The sequence below is a fragment of the Typopeltis vanoorti genome, chromosome 8 (assembly GCF_054136105.1).
Source record: "Typopeltis vanoorti isolate ZY-2024b chromosome 8, IOZ_Tvanoo_1.0, whole genome shotgun sequence".
Taxonomy (NCBI): Eukaryota; Metazoa; Arthropoda; class Arachnida; order Uropygi; family Thelyphonidae; genus Typopeltis; species Typopeltis vanoorti.
In genome coordinates, this window is record NC_143556.1 from 92426461 (window position 1) to 92445485 (window position 19025).

The 19025-nt window shown below is 36.4% G+C and overlaps 1 protein-coding gene across 5 annotated transcripts in view; it reads left to right on the plus strand.

Annotated features, from left to right (window-relative positions):
* LOC150104193 (ras-related protein Rab-9A-like) overlaps window positions 1–19025 on the plus strand; it is a 240211-nt gene that overhangs the window by 203922 nt on the left and 17264 nt on the right. Inside the window, exon 1 of one of the 5 annotated variants that reach the window (XM_090397303.1) lies at window positions 4466–4481. The exons of 3 other annotated variants lie outside the window; for them this stretch is intronic. The gene's annotated coding sequence lies outside the window, so the exon portion shown is untranslated. Of the gene's footprint in view, window positions 1–4465; window positions 4482–10661; window positions 10782–19025 lie in introns of those variants that run through there. One more of the 5 variants, XM_090397302.1, reaches the window with a different exon arrangement.

Below are 19025 nucleotides of genomic sequence, written 5' to 3' on the forward strand. Positions count from 1 at the left end.
CCGTATATAGGGAGTAGGCGAGGCGACTTTTAAAAAAAGAATTCTTCTTACTCTTTTAAGTAATTTTATAATTAATATCTGATTTATTTCGAACTGTTTAATTTTTGTTACTGAACATTTTATCAAATCATTCTTATTACAATTGCTTTTACATTATTTGATACGGTTTAGCACTTTTCTTACAAGTATTGTTACCATTCATATTTACTTTTGCGTGTTGCAGTCTTTTTTTACTATTTTGCATTATTCATTTACTTTTGTATTATTCAACATTTCTTATTTATAATCTTATTGTTAAAACAAATAGAATTTTGTTTTAAAGGTAACCTACTAAAGTTACCTTTAAAACAAAATTCTATTTGTTTTTATTATAGCTCTGACAAATATTGGAATTTGAATATTATTGAAAAAATACCCATGGATTCTTGTTTAAAGACAGGAACTTTAACACAAGGAGGAGCAAGTACTTCTGCTGACACATCTACTCGTATGATTGAAGAAGATATGGAATTGCAAACTGTGGTTTCTTCAAAAGCTAATATTAAAGAACAAAAGTCATCTAAGAACAGACCAAAACGGAAGTACCATGAAAGTTATTTAAATTAAGGATTTACGTGTATTGGCAATACACATGCTCCTGATGTTTTATGTAATAAAATACTAGTAAACCGTTCTTTTGGCTCCAGCTAAATTTTGTAGGCACTTAGAAACGAACCACGCTGATTACAAAGGAAAAGATATACATTTTTTCAAGAGACAACTTGACTCACTAGAAAAATCTAAACTTCAAATGGCTACAATTTCTACAACTGAAAGTGCAACAGAAGCATCTTTTTCGCGTGAGTTACCGCATTGCACTTTATGGTGAAGCTCATACAATTGGTGAGACGCTCATTAAGCCTTGTGTGAAAGACATTGTATCATGCATGTTAAATGAGCTGGTTGCTAAAAAAATAGATGCAGTACAATTATCAAATGATACTGTTTCACGCTGCATCAAAGATCTTTATGCTGACATAGAAAAAGAGCTAATTCATCGACTTAGACTGCAGTGAATATTCATTGCAAATGGACGAATCTACAGATGTCGCAGGACTCGCTGTATTACTAGTGTTTGTTCGTTACATATTTGATAAAAGTATTGAAGAAGATTTATTCATGTGTGAATATCTACAAGAAAAAACTACCGGAGACTGTATTTGAATTTTATTGACAAAATTTTATTGAATTATTAAGAAATTCTTCATGGTTGATGAGTCTTGCGTATCTGGCAGATATTTTTACAAAGTGCAATGAAATTAACTTATCATTACAAGGAAAGAATATTACAATTTTTAATACAAGAGATAAAATTGCATCTTTTGATAGGAAGTTGCAATTCTGGATTTCTACAGTTGAACAGAATAATTTTGATTGTTTTCCCACCTTGCATGAATTTTTGACTGAAATAAATTCTAAAGTAAATGAAGAAGCATCTAACGTAATTTTAGAACACTTGCATGACTTCAATCAACTCTTTTGTAATATTTTCCAAAATCCAATGAGGAAAATTCCTGGGTTCTGAATCCATTTACAGTGACAGCTAAGCCAGCAGGCTTCAGCGCAAGTGACTATGAAAATCTAATTGACTTAATTAGTGACTGATCTAAAACAAAAATACAAGGAACTGGCAATAAATGATTTCTGGACAATCGTGTCGAAACTAGCTATTTTTGTTTTACTTCCTTTTACAATGACATATTTATGCGAGGCAGGATTTTCATAATTATGCTGCAACCAAATCAAAGTCCAGGAACAGATTCGACGCTACACCAAATATGAGAATTCAACTTTCTAATATTGTGTCTGATATCAAAAGAATTTGTAATTCAAAGACACAAAAACACTGAAGTCATTAAGAACTTAATTTGCAATATACAGGGTGTTCGGGGTGCTTAAGGGTCAAAGCTGTATAACTGAGAGGAGACCTCCACATAGCCTTTAAAGGAATGCGGAGAACCGACCAGGGCTTCTGACCTAATGTCCAATCCTCACCTTCTCGTGGTGCACCCTGTTGGGTATCTACTTTGATACTGAACGAACGAGGATGGGCTGGCAATTTGGGATTTAGCCGACCAAATTGTATTCTTATTGGTTAAACCAAAATAAAAAATGATGGTACAACATGACAAAATTTCATGCCGGCTGGGGCGTCGCCCGGTTAAACAAGGCCCCCGTTGTTTTCGCCAGGGAACCAGGGCGAACAGCGAAAAGTCAGCTACTGGAACAAATCTGAAAACAAACCCCAACTCAACATCACCAGAGTTAAAGATCGGTACTATCAACGTAAGAAGCCTGAATGGCAAAGAAATGGAGCTAGCTGAGGAATTAGATAAGTACCAGATCGACATAATAGGGGTGACTGAAACAAAAAAGACCAAAACTGGTGAGATCTTTCTGAGCAATAAATACAAAATGTTATATTCAGGCAATAACAATCAAGGAAAAGAAGGAGTAGCCATAGTATTCAACACAAAATACGAGGCTAATCTTCTTGAATGGCAGTCAGTCTCAAGTAGAGTAATGTGGGCAAATATGAGAATGGGGAACTGGACAATGAGACTTATTTGTGCCTATGGTCCCACAGAAGGTTCTACTAAGGTAGAAGTGGAGGAATTTTTTGAGGCTTTAGAAAAAGCAACTGACACAATGAAAAAGGAAAAGTTGGTCCTTGTTGGGGATCTAAATAGTAGAGTATAGAATGGGAGAGGAAAGATTAGCAAAACAAGTGTTCTCTGCCAGGTTGGCAGGAAAACGACCCAGAGGAAGACCAAGATATAGATGGATTGATACGGTACAAAGTGCCTTAGACGATAGACATATAAGATCTGATAATGTTGGAGTCTTGACAAGTAACAGACTGATTTGGAGGAAAATTGTAGATAGGAAGTTAGTAATGATGTAATTTTTTCATGTAGTACTGTCATATCCTGTACACCCCTTGAGGGTACATGGCAGGAATTTGATGATGATGATGATGATGAGGGTGTTCGGGATAAATTTGACAGTTTCGTAAGGAAAAAGAAAATCTTCTTTGTATCTATTAAATTTAATGAATTGACAAAAAACATTACAGGCAGAGTTAATTACAATACTATCAACAAGATTTACTCAAAATAACCACCATTAGCATCGATCACAGCTTCAATCCTGCTTCGGAACCTCGAACAAGCTGATGCTACAGTCTCCCTGGGAAGGGCCGCAAAAACTGTTTTAATTTTATCCATTAACTGGGCTTTTGTATTACTGGAAGTGCGATTGGTGTCTTTTTCAACTGCGCCCCATACAAAATAATCCATGGGGTTAAGGTCTGGGGAGTTTGGAGGCCAAACATTTGGACTGGTGAAGTCGTAGAAATTTTCAGACAACCATTTTTGACTTTTCACAGAGGTGTGGCAAGGGGCCGAATCCTGCTGCCATACATACGGCCTACCATTGGCTACCCTTGTTATCCAGGGCTTGACTACAGTGTTTAGCAACTCCACGTAGCCATCTGAAGTCAACCTGAGGCCCTCTTGGAAAAAATGCGGAGGCATCACATTGCCTTCAGAGAATACACATCCGAAAACCATCACAGTTTGGGGAAATTTAGTCTGCATTACATGAGGAATGTCCTTTGTACTGTATGCAAGCCATCTGTTATTCTGCGTGTTGTGTTTTTGATCCTGGCAAAAGTTTTTCTCATCGGAAAAGAACCAGATTGTTTGTGGTTCCGCAGGATGTTTCACTCTGCTTAGAAGTTTCTTCGCGTTTATCAAACGTTTTTCACGGGCCTTTTCTGTAAGCAGCTGACCTTTGCGGCGCTTGTATGAGTAGTAGCGGAGGTCTTCATTGAGTGCAAGCTTCATAGTAGAGGCTGCAACATTCATTTCACGTGACAAAGCCCGAATTCCAATGCCAGGGTTCTTCAACACCTGTTCCTGCAGATTTGCGAGGAATTCTGCTGTACGAACGCAATCAGATCGTTTGCTAGGGATCTTTCTTCTTGCTACATCCTCGTAGTCACCATTGCAAGTCTCTAGTTCATGCCTGATTGTTTTTACTGTATTCAGGGAGCATTGGGCAGCAGTCGAAATATCCTTATTTTGATGGCCGGCACGAATCATCATGATACAAGTTATTCTCTTCCATGATTCAGGTGGGTTCCAGCTATCCATCCTTTCTGACATCTTGTATATGAATGAAGAAGGGTCCAACCTTTTAAATGAAGAGAAGTGTGTGTTAATACATGTAACTTACGGAAAAATATAATTAATTATAAATATGTCAAATTTATCCCGAACACCCTGTATATTTTACTATTTTTAAGTGTTTTGTTTTTACTAATTAACATTTGACAATAAATGATTGTTTTTTCTTAATGCTTAGATTTACTAATTTATTTTATTTATATTTACCTAACCTACAAACCAGCACACAGGAGAAAAAGTCTGCATTCACTCGTAAGTACTTATAATATTATAAATTTTTGGTGATCAGAATGGGATATGTCAATGAAAATCAGCACAAATTAATTTAATGATGATTAATTGATGTTTAATTAATTATTAATTAATAATTACCAATCATTAATAATTAATTAACGATTGTTAATTAACAATAAAATTAGCTAAATTACCAATTAATTATTAATTAATACATTACAAAATAACCAAGGTGTTCCATGAACATTTCAGGATTTGTGAAGTGTTCCGTCGTAGAAAAAGTTTGAGAAACCCTGCTCTAGATGATGACCTTCATATGAAGGTCTAAACGTCAGGAAATTAAAATAGTTATTTATAATACGGTTGTAAAGTCCATAATTTCTAAAATGAATGTTGATCACCGTGTAACACTAAAAGAAAGGATATGAATTGAAAGGAACTAATTCAAACCATTTGAGGCATGTTGGACTATTCCTAGAGTTAAAGGAATAGCAGAGTATGGGGACATATCATGGCATAAGGAACTAGATAGGAAGGAGATTAGCATTCTCTCTGGGAGTTAAATCCAAGCCATATGAAATAGTTCTGTTAGACTCTATTCCCAGAGTAAAAGGAACAACAGAGCAGAAAACTGGATGAAGAGTGAGATTAGCCAGGAATTTTGTAGAGGTAGGTGATGGGAGGACTTATCAACAGAGCAATAGTCAACAGTTGCACAAGAAATATTAATTTTAGACAAGATAAGTGAGATATATAGTAGGGAAGAAAGTGGAATATGAATGGGAGCTTGCATAACAGTGCAAGGCTGAGCATGGAAGAATGATTCTAATTGCTGGAGATGGTGCTAGGTTGACAGCATCAGATATAATGGAAAAATTTAATGAGTATTTTGTGTTTCTGCAAGCTGTGCATGTAGGTGTGTGTGTGTGTGTAGTCTCAAAGGAGGGAGTTGACAAGAAATGTTATACAAAGTTTTCTTCTAGGACCACATATTGTTTCCTTTATATGTTGATATAGTCCAAAGTTTGAAGGCATATATTGTTTCCTTTATATGTTGATGTAGTTTAAAGTTTGAAGGCATATATTATGTTTGTGGTTGAATACTTATGAAGAATAATAGCAGAGAATTATAATATGCCATTTCAAGATTGATTTGAATTAGCAGATTCAATGGATATCATTTTTTAATGTTGCCAAGAGTAAAGTCATTATTATTATGGGATCTAAGGATACAAGTAAATGATCCACTATCTACACTACACAGGTCATCAATAGTGCACGATCCACCAGCTTCATCATACCATCTATCACCCATTTTTGTTTGATTGTGTGTTCTTGCTGCATTACTTGAGCTTCCTCAAGAGAAACCCTACTACATCTGTATAAGTTTGGCTAATGTGCCTTCAACCTCTTCATGGCAGAAATCTAGTTTCTTCCATTTGCCAGCTTGGTAGGCATGGTTAGTATATCTGTTCTGCAACCAACAGGCTGTAGATTTGAATTCCATCATGGTCACATATGTGATTGTCTTTAGAGTGAGAGATGAATTTCCTAGTGTGAGACCACTGTCCTGTATATGTGGATGTCTGAAGTTATTTGAAAAAGTTGCATGTTTTGTCTCTAGAGCAGGGTATCTGGATTGTGTAAAAAGAAAAAAAATACAAAAATATATATTATAAAATTAATAAAATAATAAAAATATCCTTATCCCACTCATAGTACTAATGTACTATAGATTTACACTGCTTTTGAGTAGGGGAGAAAAAAAGAAAGAGGGAGAGGAGAAGAGAGTACAGTACATATCCTGTTCGTTCTTTCAACCTGTACTATAGAGGTGCTTATTCTTTTGGCCAGAAGAAATAAAATGCAGTTTGGCTATATTGCAGGGAGGAGGAGGGTGTCTGCTTTATCATTTGGAAGATAGTACCATCACTAGATATCAATTTTTAATTTTTTTTTTTCCCAGCTGTACAACAAAGTGCAGTAAGGAAATTTTGAATCGCAATAGATCAAATAGAGTCTAGAGCAGGGTATGTCTTTTGGCATTCCCATGTCAGAGAATACCTAAAGTATTCTCTGACATGGGATTTCAGATTTAATGCACATGTACCATCTTTGTGATTGAAGGAAGTGTTATAGAGAGTTTTTTTTTTTTTTTTTCCTTCTCTGTAACTCACTCAGTATAGATGAAGCCTTTTGGTTGGAAAGACCTGGGTTCAATTCCCGTCAGGGATGTGAGGAACCTCTATCTGGTCTCTTTAGACTAAAGGTGAGTTAGCTGATCTCATACAGAGGTAGGGGTTTTTTTTCACCTGGAAACTCTGGTTTTTTGTCCCCCCAGAACAGGCAAACTGGCTCGTGAACATGCACATCTACAGACATAGGTCACATCTGGAGGCATAGGGCCAACCACCTCATCCTTGATACATTAGCCATTAAGTGTAGAAAAATCCTCGATACCGCAAGGTAAAAGAAGAGGGAAGAAATAAGAAGAATATTCTTTTTCAGTTTTATTATGATATGCAGTAAACTGTATTTGATCAATCTTCCATTGTTATAATAAGTTTAGTTTAATCCTTTATCCAAGTGTGAGCAAACAAAGTTTGCACCTGAAAGTATCTTCAGGACTAGGGTAAGGTAGTGCAACACCAGGCAACTCGTGGGTAGTAGCCCTTGCTGTAATGCATAGCATTACACATATCCGCAAGGAGATGTGCTTTGCATTATGGGAGATACTGAGATAGGAGTGATGAGAGCTTTCTCCACCTTTGCAACGAGTTGCCAGGTGTTGCACTACCTTACCCCAGTCCTAAAGATACTTTCAGGCGCAAACTTTGTTTGCTCACACTTGGATAAAGGATTAAACTAAACTTATTATAGTCTAACCAAGTGAAAAATAAACTCTCAACATCTTCCATTGTTAATAGGGAAGGTAGAATTAGAGTGGGAATGAGCACAACCTACATGGAGGGAATCCAGTCTCCTCTCAGTATGTGGTCTTGACAATACTCCATACATCTAACTAGATTCGAACTCCCTTCAGGCAAATTCTGGCAGCATATGTAACTCCAGAATCATTAGTTACTATTTGGTCAGGAAGTCTCTTTGATTCATTATTATTTTCATTCTCTTATGCTTTGTAGTAACTAGCCTGCTAAGCTGCTTTATTGCTATACCCTTCTTATAGCAGTAAAGCAGCTTAGCAGGCTAGTCACTAGAAAGCTTATGCTTTCTAGTGACTAGCCTGCTAAGCTGCTTTACTTAGCAGGCTATCGACTATCTATCGATAGCCTGCTAAGTGATTTACTTAGCAGGCTATCGATTACTCGACTATCTTCTAGCCAATCATTGGGTTCACCAGAACCCAATGATTGGCTAGAAGAGGCTATATATTGCACATCACCAGACCTTTAGCAGCCCAGCATATAATCCTTTATATATGAATTCTGTACATTCATGTGAACATCTATAATATCACCTAATTTCTGCATATTCACTAAACTCTGCAATTTACATTGCAGCAACCTCTCCATTATAGTTCCTGATATTGCCTTAGTCACTCAATTCTGGTTTCTATTCAGAGCTCTCTCATCAGTGGAAACCAGGTGACCAGATTTGTGCACAAGTCACGTGTGCTTTGAGCAATCCATCATAGTCATCTCCTTTTGTCTTGTTGTCAGCATTATCATAACCATGGTGCAGTATGGCCTTAGTTTTCCTTATACAGGCATACATCAGTCATAAGACATGTTAGGTTCCAGACTATTCTTGTATAGTGAATCACTTTTTTTTCACTTATAGATGCATGCTATGATTTAATAATGTTTTTAAGCAGTGATATATATGCATAAATGATATAAATAAAGCATTTATTTACGTAAAATATGCAAATGAAAAATTTAGAATAAGTTGCACAGAAAAAATTTGGATATTTCGGTTAATAACTTACACAAAATATCCAAAAAAAGAAGAAAAATTTTATTTTTTAATTTAAAAATTTTATTTTTTTTATTTATTTAAAAAAAAAAATTGTAAAAATTACCAAAAAAAATCTTATCACGACAATTTCTACGTGCGAACTGATACTTTTTTTTTTTAAATAAAAAAAGAAGCCAAATTCATTTTTTTCTGTTCGGGAAATAATTTGTTTAAATTTTTGCTAGTCGTTAGTTTTTCAACCATACACCGACAATTTACATGTAACTTTTTTCTAATTTTTTATAACTTCGAGTTTTTTGTCAATGAATACAGATCAGTAAATTTTGTTTTTTGCTCGTTAGTTCATTTTAACCGTTTTTTTACCGACTTTTTTAAGTATTCTTATTTCGTGCGACATAAATTTTTTTTGTTGATAAAGTTTATTCGGATGTAACTTATTTCGATTTGAATTGTTTTAAATTTTTTTTCTTTGTTAGTCCATTTTAACCAACCTTTTACAGTGAGAAAGATCGTAACTTGGATTACGGTTACTTTTTGCTATTCAGGAATATATTTTGAACAAAATTTTAATTAATGCATTTGAAATCTATCAATACCCCGTGTTTTTTTTTGTTTTTTTTTTGATGGATTCTTATTGAAAAATTAGTCCAATTGGCAGGCCGGATAAAATCATATCGCAGGCAGCATCTGACCTGCAGGTTGTAGTTTGGAGACCCTTGGTCTAAACCATTAAAATTTTTTTCCGTTTAAGCAATAAGATTGTCACATTCACAGATAGCTGTGGTATTAACTAGTGTAACACTTTTCACTTCACTTAGAACTTCATCTTTATTTTTAACAACAGAAACACGAGTGAGGTTAGCTTGCAACCTCCCTCAGTGTTCGATACACCATTGTCACTAAATTTAATAATTTTAATAATAGATTGTAATTTTATAGGTTTACATGTCTTCTTTCCACTGGAGCAACAGCTTATGAAACCAGTACTTTTACTTTGATTTTTATCTGTCGTTAACAACAACAATAAAATAGCAGTTTATTATTCACAGCGAAACACTAAAACTGAGAGAGATGTAGTGAGCAGCAGTTATAATTGAAAATCATCACGTGAATAGATTGTGTAAAACGAAGCATCATAAAGTGGAGTATCACTATACCAGTGATACTCCACAAGTTGTTGGGAAACACATTGGTGGCAGAGCTTGAAGAGAGGATGCTGTCCAGTTACAGGAGAATGGCAAGTAGACTGAAAGAAAGCAGCTTGCAAAGCAGGTCTTGATGGCAAATATTATCATAAACCGTGGAAATGTCAAGGGTGACAGCACATTTCTCTGAACCTTTCTGTGACACGTCTAGTGCTGGGTGAAGTAAGCTAAGAGATCAGCCGTGGATCTCGATCAGTGGAATTCATACGGTGATGACTGATAGGTTTTGAAGAAATTAATTATTGATAACTTTCTCCATTATTTTGTAGAGGATTGAGGTGATGGCTGTTGGTCAGTAGTTGGAGAGTGGGATTTTGTCTCCCTTTTTTGGAATGGATTGGATATATATACTTGTTTCTACGAGATGGATAGGAGCCAGCTGAGTATAGAAGATTGAAGAGACAATAGAGGACAAGTGTTAGGAATATCAGGCCTTTGTCAATCGCCTGTTTGAGTATAAGAGGAGAGATGCCACCTGGACTGCATGATTTTGTAGTTTTCAAGTTGTCTAATATTCTTGTCGAAAGTTTATTTTTCACTTGGTCAGACTATAATAAATTTAGTTTAATCCTTTATCTAAGTGTGTGCAAACAAAGTTTGTGCCTGAAAGTATCTTCAGGACTGGGGTAAAGTGGTACAACACCAGGCGACTCCTTGCAAAGGTGGAGCAAGCTACCAACACTCCTATCTCAGTATCTCCCATAATTCAAAACACATCTCCTTGCAGATATGTATAATGTTATGCATTAAGGGAAGGGCCTGGCTCCCACTGAGGAGACCTCAATAAAGGTCGAAACTAGTCTGAGTAGTGGCCTTTCCCTTAATGCATAACATTATACATATCCGCAAGGAGATGTGTTTTGCATTATGGGAGATACTGAGATAGGAGTGTTGGTAGCTTGCTCCACCTTTGCAAGGAGTCGCCCGGTGTTGAACCACTTTAACCCAGTCCTGAAGATACTTTCAGGCACAAACTTTGTTTGCACACACTTGGATAAAGGATTAAACTAAATTTATTATAATATTCTTGTATTTTTTCCAAAAGACCACAGGAGGTATATGGTGCTCAATTGCTGGCATGGAAGGAGATGATTTGCCTTCATCTAGGCAGGAGTTAGAGGTAAAGCGTGCTGTAAAAGTGGTGCCATCTGGATGGGAGAGGTTGGAAGTGCAGGTGAGTAAAAGTTACGTCCAGTGGTTTTTTGTGTGGGACCAGAAGGCACAGCCTCTGTTTGGACAAGTTTGCTATTGGTCTTTAAAGTTGTATGTAGTTAGTGTATGGAAAGAATATCCTTTTCAAGTTGTACCAAAACCGTCAATTTTTTGTAGTTAGTGTATGTTACACAACTTTAAAGACCAATATAAAACAATTCCAATAATCTATCCAAGGTAAAAATATTTAATCACACACTGGGATTTCATATTAGCAAACAACGAAACACCTTGTAACTTCACACAAACCCTATGGCACACCAGTAATTACTTTTCTTTTCTGGAACATACAGAAATTGATAATGTCATTATCAATTTCTGTCCATGTGATTAATCTGTCATCTTGCTTATCTTATAAGTCAACTTGCCATTCAGTAAGATGCCATTGCATAGTCCAAAAATGTTACTATACAAGTTTCTACACCCCCCCCCCCCATAAAGTAACCATTTGTTACTTTATCAAAAAAAAAAAAACATGCAGATTGTTAAAATGAGAATTGTCCATTACAATTAATTAGTGTATGATGATACAGTAGCTGTCAGTCCATACGGATAGTATGGAACCATCTTATGAAATCAGCATAAAGCTATTGGTAATAATGTATGTTTTTTGTCTATCAATTGCATGTGTTCTTCTGGCTAGTTTGCCTGTTCTGAGGGATGAAAAACCCGAGTTTCCAGGAGGGGAAACCCTCTACCTCCATATGAGACTGGCTAACTCACATTTAGTCAAGAGAGACCTTTATCTCAGAGACCATGTTCATGGATGGGAATACAACCCAAGTTTCTGACCAAAGGGCTTTGTCTATATTGACTGAGCTCTATGGTGAAAATTCATAGAGAATGCTTTCCATTAATCCAGTTCCATTTCTATTCCTAACTAACTTCTCCAATACTTTAATCTCCCACAACTGCAGACTTATCTATAATTGGAAGCATCTGTCTTTGTGCTATAGTAGCACTCTTTTCCCTTCTGGACAAAATATTCATTAAATATTCTCCTTAGTGGTCACTTTGCTATCACCCTTCTAATTATTCCTCCTCTAGCCTATCACATAGCAGAACTTATCTTGGATTTCCTATGGCCCAGCTAGCCAACATCATTGTACAATTTGTTTCCCCCATCCTTGTCACCTTGTAACCAAGTTTTGCTTATGCGAGTTATATTAGTGTCATAAACTAATTATTCTTATTTCTGATATGCCTTGCATTCTGGTTGAAAGGCTTATACATGACTATTCGTGACTTATTTTTCAGGAAATTACAACAAAAAATAAATAAAAACATAAGCTAACACCTTTTTATTCCTGTATAGGGAGTAAGTAGGCAAGGCCTTTAAATCCTATCTAGCTTTTGGAGACTGAGTGGGCAGTTCAGTCTCCACGGTAGCCCATCAGAGATAGCTAGCCCATGTCTATCACTAATTATACGCAGCCACCGACAAAGAGACCGGCAAACAAGCGCTGCCATCTCTTGGTAGCACTCTTGATCGACTAACTCACGAACCGGTCAAAGAAAGGCTTAGAAAAAGTTCCTCCATTCAGCTACTAGACTCAAACTATAAGTCTAACTTCATGTGCCCAAGTGCAAAGGATGCAAGCAACACTTCCACTGAGCTATACAGGCCTCGAAAATTTCAAAATATACTAAATATTAATAAAGTAACTTTAATTAATACTTCCTATATTTTGGTTTTGTTTTCCTTTTCTAAGATAAATTGGATCTTGGGATGTTGATTGTTTAGATGTGTTAAGAAAATGTTGACAGTATACAGGCCATGTGGTCAAATGGAGAACACATTGGGAGAAAATATAGATTTAGACTCAGATAAGATTTAGGGTGTCTTTGAATGAGACATTCAGGAATAGAGACACATCAAAACTGATCATTATATCATTGTGTTAGAGTGTGAGGGTTTTCTATATTGGCTTTAAAGTAGGCTGAGCTTTTTATGTGTTGCTAGTTTATTGTGAGAGCACTTTGGCTAAATCTTTGGCTAATTTGTATGTGAGAGAATTGACATCATTCACAGTGGGATGTAATGGCACATTTTGTTTATGGATTTTTGGTAGGCCATATATCTGGAGGAGGATCTAGAGTTAAATGGTTTTAGTTTATTGGTGACTTCCACAGGCCAAGAGATCTTTTCAAGAAGCCTGTGAAGTGTTCTGATCTGTGTATTGATGGGATCATGTTGTAATCTGCGACTTATTGTACCATTATATAATCTGTCTATTTGTATACTTATTATTTAATTTCTTTATCTTTACTTTACTTCTATATTTAACTTTCTATTTTCTTCTATACCTTGATTTACTTCTATATCGCTATTCTTCATTAACCTTATTTAATCCCTCTTTTAACTTGATCGAATCCTTTCATGTACTGTATTAACTTTATTGTGTTCCTTTTATACACTTATTAATCTTTACTCTCTTTACCCTACTTGCTGTATTCTTTACTTGTACCGGAGATCACTAGAAATTTATTTTTGATATTACAAATGTGCCACCAGTGGTCTCTTTGTGGTATAAGAAATATCAATACTTCCAGTAAAGTTTGCTTTCTATCTTAAGGCTCTTTTTATAATATTTTACAGTCGTGGCTAACACTTAACTCAATTCATAGCTATTTGTAAACTCCCCACTCATAGGATTGCGTTTAGTTGGAAACAGTGCATTGCATAAAAGATCAGGCGGCACTCTTTGTAAATAAAACAAACATGTTTATTTGTACTGAAACATTCATACAATTTACACATTAATGAATTACTGCTTCTTATTCCACTCTAAGTTTAACACTTTAAAGAAATACTTCCTTTAGAACATTTACATAAGCAACATAATGCAAATCATAAAGCAATTTAAAGAGAAAACTATTAGCCCATTTACAATATAGGAATTATCATGCCTTGTTAACTATAATATCTAAATTCCAGCCTTCACTTTATATAAACTTTTTAGGCAAACTATTTTCATTATACTATATATTGATACTCTATAAACTTATCAGTCCTTCTAAAACAGTCTTTCATAACATAGACAAAATTTCACTGAAAATAAACTCACGTGACTTCCCTTTCTGTCTAGTGCACATGCTCACATTTCCTTTACTGAATTCTCTGACTTCTCTTCCGTATCTGGTCTTGGGCTTTTACTTGGAGATTTCAAGAACACCAACATTTCATCGACGAATGGCTGCCGGAAACTGGAGTGCAATTTCCCGGTGTTATAGACTCGGGTGAGGGTCTGACAGTCGAAGCCTCATGCAGGTTGTCCCACTGGCAATGCATTAGGTCGAGCGCTGCTGTTCCCACAGTAATCGATCGGCTCCTGGGGCTTTCCGTCGCATCACTCAAACGGGACGAAAGTCGTGGATCGACTATCTTCTCTCCTCTTTTCCTCCTTTTTCTTCTCCTGGTGTCGATAACGATCCTTTTTCTATGATCCTTATATTTGGCTTTTCGTGGGACGAAAAACTGGACAAAGGTTAGAGAATCCATTCCCTATTATCGGAATGGATTCTCTTTCTTTTGCCATGCGCAGGTGTCGAAGGATCTTACATGTGTGGTCGAACTATATTGATGTAACAGAATGTGGCTCCCTCTGTGTGTGTTTGTAAGTGTTTAGGAGCATATGACTGGCAATGGAGAAATATGACAGTATTATGAAAAACAAAGGAATTATAAATTTTATTACAATATACTTTAACTTTTTTAAAAAAAAATCCTGCACACACCTATGGGACATCAGTGCCACGTGTGGGGTCCAAGTAAGGATCGAGAAAGAAGAAATCTATTGACATTTTTCTTGGAGATAGCAGTTGTAGGTGTTGAGAAACACATAAGGAAGGCTGTTCCAGAGAGGTAGATGGAATAAATGACCAGGAGAAAGCAGGTCTCACGGGTTTTCAGTTGTAATGAAAAGAGATGCCGGGCAGCTGCTGCTCTTGTTTTAATAGGCCCAATAAAAAGTGGAGGTGGAATGATGTTTGCTTATTGCTTATTCACTGGAGTTAGTCCAGAGAGAGAGAGATCTGATCTTGGCTGGTGATTTGTGTATTACTGAGGATAAGGAAGGTAATAATACACAAATATGGGATCAATGTTTAAAGCATTTGTTGCAGTTGATTTTGAAGTTTGGGATGTTGTTAAAAGAGTTGGATGATTGGAGTCTGAATTGTCTGTAAATCTAGGATTAAGATTAGTGGTGATTGCAAATAGGTCATTTATGTATAGGAGAAAGAGGGCAGGTGATAGATTGGAGCCACGAGGCACTTCTGCATTGGTGACAAATCTTGAAGATTTGTCACCAGTGCAGAAGTTCCGTATGCCATATAATGTGATGAACAATCAGAAAATTGGCTATCCTATTGCAGAGTGTGGCAGGTAGACCGTTTGCTAAGCTAGCTTCGATGTCAAATATGATCAAAAGCCTGAGATGTCAAGGGCGACAACACGTTCCTCCAAACCTGTCAATGGGACATATGTTCTGTGCTGGATGATACTCTTTTTCTCTCTCTTTTTAATAGAGTGAATGGATGCTTGCTTCCATGTGTTCCCTGGCTCTTATCCATGCTTGGGATAAGAGCCAGGCTGAGTATAGAAGATTGAAGAGACAACAAATAGAGGATAAGTGTTGTTACTTCTGAAGCACATTTCAACACCGTTGGAGAGATGCCATCAGAATCAGAACTTTTTTTAATGTCCAAGTTATTTAATATGTCTTTTTGCTAAAAAAAAGAAAAACAGGAGACATTACTGCCTTCTGTTCCCTTGCAAATGGACTTGGCCTCCATTTGAACAGAATTTGAATTTGCTGATGGTGGTTTTACATTTGTTGCATGCCTCCAAATAGGTTGAGTGTAAAGCTTTGGATTCTTGTTGCAGACCATCTGTGGTAAGCTGAGTTTTTTCAACTGCTTTCATAGATCTTCTGTTGAACTGGAGCTTGGAAAGTAAACAAGAATTGGGAACGAATGCCTTCATACCACTGAGGATAATTTCTGTGACTTGTTCAGTGTATATGTCTAGGTCAGAAGCATGGAAAGGAAAAGTAGTAGTTTTGGAAATCATCTTCAATGATCTCATATTTGTAAATTTAGGGACACAAAAACACATGTTGAACAGATTCAACACGTGTTTTTGTGTCCCTAAATTTACAAATATGAGTGCTGATCACTGTGTAACCTTAAAAGAAAGAATCTTCAGTGATCCATGATCTGACATTGCCACCTAGGAAGATGATTTCACTATTTGGATAGTTGATTGCAGGAGGTCAAGAGATCTGGGTGGTTTTTGGAATTTGGGGAGCACTAAATACAGCAGATGAATGTTACTGAATGGAGCAATGCAACCTTGAGCCGAAGAAGGTGAAAAGTAGGAGATTTTAAATTTGGCATTCTCTGGCAGGAATTGTTGGATTGCATGAAAGCATAGGTATTACTCCTGTGACAAAATGAATCTTAAAGCATGTAGTTTGAGCATTGAAATTGAACTATGGTTGGCGTAGCTACAATTTGGGTTTCTGTCAGGATCAGGAGGTCTGGATGCTGTAAATGGTGATGTACATTTCCAGGCAGACCTGGTAGCAGGATTATGGACTAGTTGACAAGGAAGCCTTATGACTCCTATCTTACATTTGATTGAATTGCTCTTATTATTTTGATTTCCAAGGGCTTATGAGAGGACACCCCCACACCATGCTATAGACTGCCACTATCCACCCTCTACCACCCACTCATAATATTTGTCTCTTAATTGCATTTGTTCTCTGCCCAGTAGTGTTAACAGTTGACCAAATTAGTATGACTTGAGCTTTCTCTGTGTATTTTACTAATATTATTATTGGGATGTATTTTTATTTTATTATTAGCTTGTCTCTTTGTATGTATATGTATACTCCAGATGATAACTTTGATATAAAGATCGAAACATTGGGTGATTATTTTGATTTATATTAGAATTAAAGTTATTACTCTTTCACGATGGTTGTCTTCATAATTTATTATAATGAATGCCTGCATACAGAATGACAAACCTACATTTCCAGGAAAAAAGCCTCCTCCATGTAAAAATTTCTCTCACTATCATAAGAATCACTCGGGTCTTTTCCAACTGAAGGGTGCAGTATCGTTATCCCATTGTTCTTCATTTAAAAAAAAAAATTGTGGATAGTATATTTGTGATGATACATCAGTGAGGATATTGTACATCACATGATAACTGCGATGCCTGCCACCTCTACTGGAACTGTTACTGATTCATTAAATAAATAAATAAATTCCGTGTGATGATACTGCGTTCCCCTTTTTACGGGAGTTCACGGTACCATCTAGTCCCCCCCCCCAAATTTTATCCGGGTTCTGGAACCGGCATAAGCTGACGAATCAGACCTATGGCTGGGTCAGTATTCCTGACTGCAATCCGTGTGTATCCTCAGACTGGTTTGCCTGCTTGCGGGATGAAAGACACCAGATAAACTGGCGGAAAAACCCTGCTGTCCACGCCCAAGACCAGCTAACTTGGCTATGGCTGAGTAAGATCCTTAAGCTCCTCACGTCATTGACGTGAATCGAACCTAGGACACTCCTTCCCCAGGCATATGGTTGCGAAGCGCAGAGCCACTAGACTAACCACACGGACACTGATTCATTGATACTGTGTGATGTCGTAGTGGAATGAGATTACTCTTGTAGAGATGGAAACAGTATTAGCATTGGAAAGGAGAGAGAGAGAGAGGTTTGGTATAGAGAATACAAGGAAGAAACAGAATTTTGGGGAGTTTTAATTGTTAATTAATATTTTGACAACAAATGACTGGCTGCACCTGAACTATGCAGAGAAATCACAAGACGGAAATATATGGAGATTCATAATAGCCAACCTCCAGGATCGAGATGGCAATTGATAGGATATATTTACAAGGATTAAGGAAAAAATTCTCTTTTATAATGTGTTCTGTTTATAATTTTTCAAAGTTGAAAGATGGTCATCCAATGTTGAGATTTAAATAACGAATAAAGACATTGGCCTGATAGTCTGCTATATTGAAAGGACATCAGCCACTAGAAATCTTTATTTCAGAGAATTTAGCAAATTTGATGTTATTTATGAGAATAGTGTCATCACTATTCTCATAAATAAATAGTGTCATCCCATGTGTCTGAAGAATATATAATGATTGATAGTGTAATGAAGGTTAAGGAAGTCCTAGACCATTATTCAAATCATTCTTATGTGTATTATCAGATTTTTATATGAAACAGCTCTCAGTTGTTCAAGTAAAGAATATTTAGAGGTAGGATTTATTTTATTAACTGTGTTGATGTTATCTGTTTGGCTGGGGATAAACTTTCCTCTCACTACACTGACAGAGAAAATGTTTATTATTCTTATAGAATCAGTGATGAGAAGAATTTTGTTATTATTATTATTATTCGTGACACCTCCAAGGAGTCTGAAGACTCATTGTGGGAGGAGACCTACTATACAATTCTCTGTCTCCACTACTACCAATCACCTACATCAATGCCATCTACTGCCCACAACCACCGCTGCCACCACCACCACAGCTAGTATTTTTTGTCTGTAAATTGCATGAGTTTTGATGGGCAAATTTGTCTTTATGCAGGATGAAAAACCCAAGTTTCTGGAAGAAAAAACTCCTGCTACCTGCGTATGAGATCGGCTAACTCACCTTCGATTGAAAAAGTCCATATAAAGACTCCTCCCATCATGATTAGAATTGAACTTAGGCCTTTGCTAATTGAAGAGCGCAACCACCGTTGTTCTTCCAATTGCACTATGGAGGCTGTTGTTCAGAAGTGTCAAGTATTCAAATATGTTAAAGCATAATGTATTCAAAATTAAGTGGATATTGAATACCACATTATTTTTTAGCCGAATAAGAAACTCAAAGATAGAAAATCTAATCTAAGAGTTTCATGTCAAATACAGAAAACTATATAAAGTTCGGCGAGACCAAGCGTAAGCCAACACCTGGTAGTGCAATGCTGGGAAACTCGTAGTAAAGGTGGAGTAAGCTCCAATCACTGTCTTTAGTATTTTCCCATAATGCAAAACACAGTTCCTAGGAGATGTATTATTGTTCTACATTATGAGAGAAGGTCAATACCCAGACTGGTTTTGACCTTTTTTGAGGTCTCATCAGTGAGTAGGTAGACCTAGATGTAATACTAAAGTTTC